Below are 3,728 nucleotides of genomic sequence, written 5' to 3'. Positions count from 1 at the left end.
TCATAGAGTTTCGTTTGGGTTATGTGGCGCCCCGGCCACCTTTCAGAGATGTATGATGGCTATATTCTCTGACATGATTGGAAATAACGTCGAAGTGTTCATGGATGACTTCTCCGTCTTTGGACACTCATATGATGAATGTTTGAATAATCTGCGTGCCGTACTCAAAAGATGCGTGGAAACTAATTTGGTGCTTAATTGGGAGAAATGTCATTTTATGGTGCGTGAAAGCATTATCCTTGGGCATAAGGTCTCTAGCAAGGGTCTGGAGGTGGACAAGGCCAAGATGGGAGTCATTGAAAATCTTTCCCCACCCAATTCTGTGAAAGGAATCCGTAGTTTTCTTGGTCATGCGGGTTTTTATCGGCGATTCATCAAGGACTTTTCAAAGATATCTAAGCCGTTGTGCAATTTGCTCGAGAAAGATGTGCCTTTCAAATTTGATGATGAATGTTTGGCAGCATTCGAGACTCTCAAGAAGAGTTTGATCACTGCACCAGTTATTACAGCACCAGATTGGACAGAACCATTTGAGATGATGTGTGATGCGAGTGATTATGCGGTAGGTGCAGTTCTGGGACAGCGCAAGAAAAATCTCTTCCATGTGGTCTACTATGCGAGTAAGACTTTAAATGGTGCCCAATTGAACTACACCACTACTGAGAAGGAGCTTTTGGCTATAGTCTTTGGCTTTGAGAAATTTCGATCTTATCTGCTTGGTACGAAAGTAACAGTATTCACTGATCATGCAGCTATTCGCTATCTGGTTTCTAAGAAGGATTCGAAGCCGAGACTCATTCGTTGGGTGCTTTTACTTCAGGAATTTGAGTTAGAGATCAAAGATAGAAAAGGTACTGAGAATCAAGTAGCTGACCATCTCTCTAGGTTGGAGAATCCCGATTCTACTTCACAAGATAGGACGTTAATCAATGAAGCTTTTCCGGATGAGCAGTTGTTTGCAATTCAGGAGGAAGAACCATGGTTTGCAGATATTGTAAACTATCTTGTCAGCAATATAATGCCTCTTAATTTGACATCCGCTCAAAAGAAGAAGTTTCTGCATGAGGTGAAGTGGTATATGTGGGATGAACCATATTTGTTTAGACAGGGAGCTGACCAGATCATCAGGAGATGTATCCCGTTCTGTGAGACGGAGGGGATATTACGAGACTGCCATTCCACGGTTTATGGTGGACACTATGGAGGTGAGAAGATGGCAGCTCGTATTCTGCAAGCAGGTTTTTTCTGGCCTACTTTGTTCAAGGATGCTCATCAGTTTATTTTAAGGTGTGATCGTTGCCAAAGAGTGGGAAATTTGTCAAGGAAGGATGAGATGCCATTAAATGTGATGCTTGAAGTCGAGGTCTTTGATGTGTAGGGAATCGATTTCATGGGGCCTTTTATCGCGTCTTGCAATAATCAGTACATCTTGCTGGCAGTCGATTATGTCTCAAAATGGGTCAAAGTTAAAGCTTTACCGACAAATGATGCAAAGGTAGTGCTAAATTTTCTTCATAAGCAAATTTTCACAAGGTTTGGAACACCTCGGGTAATCATAAGTGATGAAGGATCGCATTTTTGCAACCGTAAGTTCACTTCTATGATGCAGCGTTATAATGTGAATCATCGAGTAGCTACTGCCTATCATCCGCAAACAAATGGTCAAGCGGAAGTGTCTAACAGAGAGATAAAGCGCATTCTAGAGAAGGTTGTTTGTCCGTCAAGGAAGGATTGGTCTTTAAAGCTCGATGAAGCTGTTTGGGCTTACAGAACAGCATACAAAACTCCACTAGGGATGTCACCGTTTCAGTTGGTGTACGGTAAGGGATGTCATCTACCAGCGGAGCTTGAGCATAAGGCGTACTGGGCATTGAAGAAATTGAACCTGGATTTAGATGCAGCTGGTAAGAAAAGAATGCTTCAGCTTAATGAACTTGATGAATTTCGACTTCAAGCGTACGAGAATAACAAAATGTATAAAGAAAAGGTGAAGAGGTGGCACGATAGGAAGCTACATCCTAAGTTATTTGTGCCAGGGCAACAAGTTCTTTTATTCAACTCTCGGCTCCGACTTTTTCCTGGGAAGTTGAAATCAAGGTGGTCTGGACCTTTTATTGTCAAAACTGTGTTTCCACATGGAGCGGTGGAAATTTTTGAGAATGATTCGGACCAAGCATTCAAGGTTAACGGTCAGCGGTTGAAGCACTACTATGGTGATAGGGATAAATAAATTATGATTGTATAATTTATTACTGCATTAATTGTACAAGCTGTGGGCTACTAGGCCCAATAAAAAGATATATGAAACTCAGACCAGAAAGGTTAAGCCTGATGGACCAGATCAGGCCTGATGGAATAAAAAAGGCCCAAAAGCCCTAATTATTAATCAATTTCGTAATTAATTAATAAGGGAAAAATCAGCTATTGAGAAGAGTCCCGATAAGGATATAAATCCTTATAGATTAGCCTCAAGGGTACCTAAAAGGATAAGGGATCAGCTTCCTACTTCCTAGGACTCCTAAGTCTATCCTAATTCAGAGGCTTGTCCACCAAGTCTCCTATACCAAGTCCAATTCAAGGACTCCCACATCTATATAAGGGGCCTCACCCCACAAATCAGAACTACGTTTTAGACTTAGTCCTTTGGTGGACATGAAAGTCACTACGTCCTTGGTAGCCCTCGCCGCCATAGCCCCGAGGGCAAGTATCACCAAGAACTACGTTTTTTGACTTGATCCTTGGCAATCAGCAAGGTACGTAGGCATCTTGTTAAGGCAGATTGAGTCACGAAACACAAGAGCAGTCAAATCGAGCCTTGGAGCTCACGTTCCTTAGTATTAAATACAGCAATTATATATAGTAGTTTTAATCCATAACATTTGGCGCCGTCTGTGGGAAAAACGGAACAACAACCATGGCGAGAACACGGAGAACAACCAGCACTCTGGAGGAGGGAACACCATCAGGGACAACCCAGGTGATTTCATCAACCGTGGAGGTTCCTCCCCATTCAACTTATGCATCTACTCAGGGGGAAGCCCAGACAGGGGCAACTCATCCTCAGCCACAAGGGACAACTCCCCCGACTATTCAAGGTACGAATCCTCAAGTTCAACAAATACATATACCTGTGAATTCTCGACCCGTCGGGTATGAATATTCAACTATTGTTACTACTAACCCCCCTTATGGGATGCCCCTTCACCCTGAGGTTGGAGGAAGTGGATATGCTGGGCGAAGCGAAGCACGAGGGCGGTCGCCCCCCTATATACGAGGTTTGGATCCTATCCCTGAGGATCGGGAATTTTCTGGTCCATACACTGAGAGAGACTCCGAATCTTCGGATGATGAAGTAGCCCCGAGAAGGAGGCGTCCTGGAAAAGAGCCAATGGCCGATGGAAGGCAACGCCCCCAAAGCACCCCAGGGGCGAATCCCCAAGAAGTGCAGGAAAAGATCAGGGCTCATGAGGCTGAAATCCAAAGGCTGAGGCGTGATTTGGAGGCTCACCAAGCCACCAGACCCCACATACCTCCTAGGGGGAGAAATCCTCCTCCTATCATAGACCTGGATGGTCCGGTAAGAAGAAGGGCTGCTGTCCCAAGAACTGATCCAAGCAATCTCCTTCCCCTTGGAGATCCTGATGATCCAACTCCACCCTTCATAGAAGAGATAATGAATGCCCATATCTCAAGAAAATTCAAGATGCCCACTATCAAAGCCTATGATG

The sequence above is a fragment of the Apium graveolens genome, chromosome 10 (genome assembly GCF_009905375.1).
Source record: "Apium graveolens cultivar Ventura chromosome 10, ASM990537v1, whole genome shotgun sequence".
NCBI lineage: Eukaryota > Viridiplantae > Streptophyta > Magnoliopsida > Apiales > Apiaceae > Apium > Apium graveolens.
The sequence above is the reverse complement of the archived record's forward strand: the minus strand, read 5'-3'. Positions refer to the sequence as shown.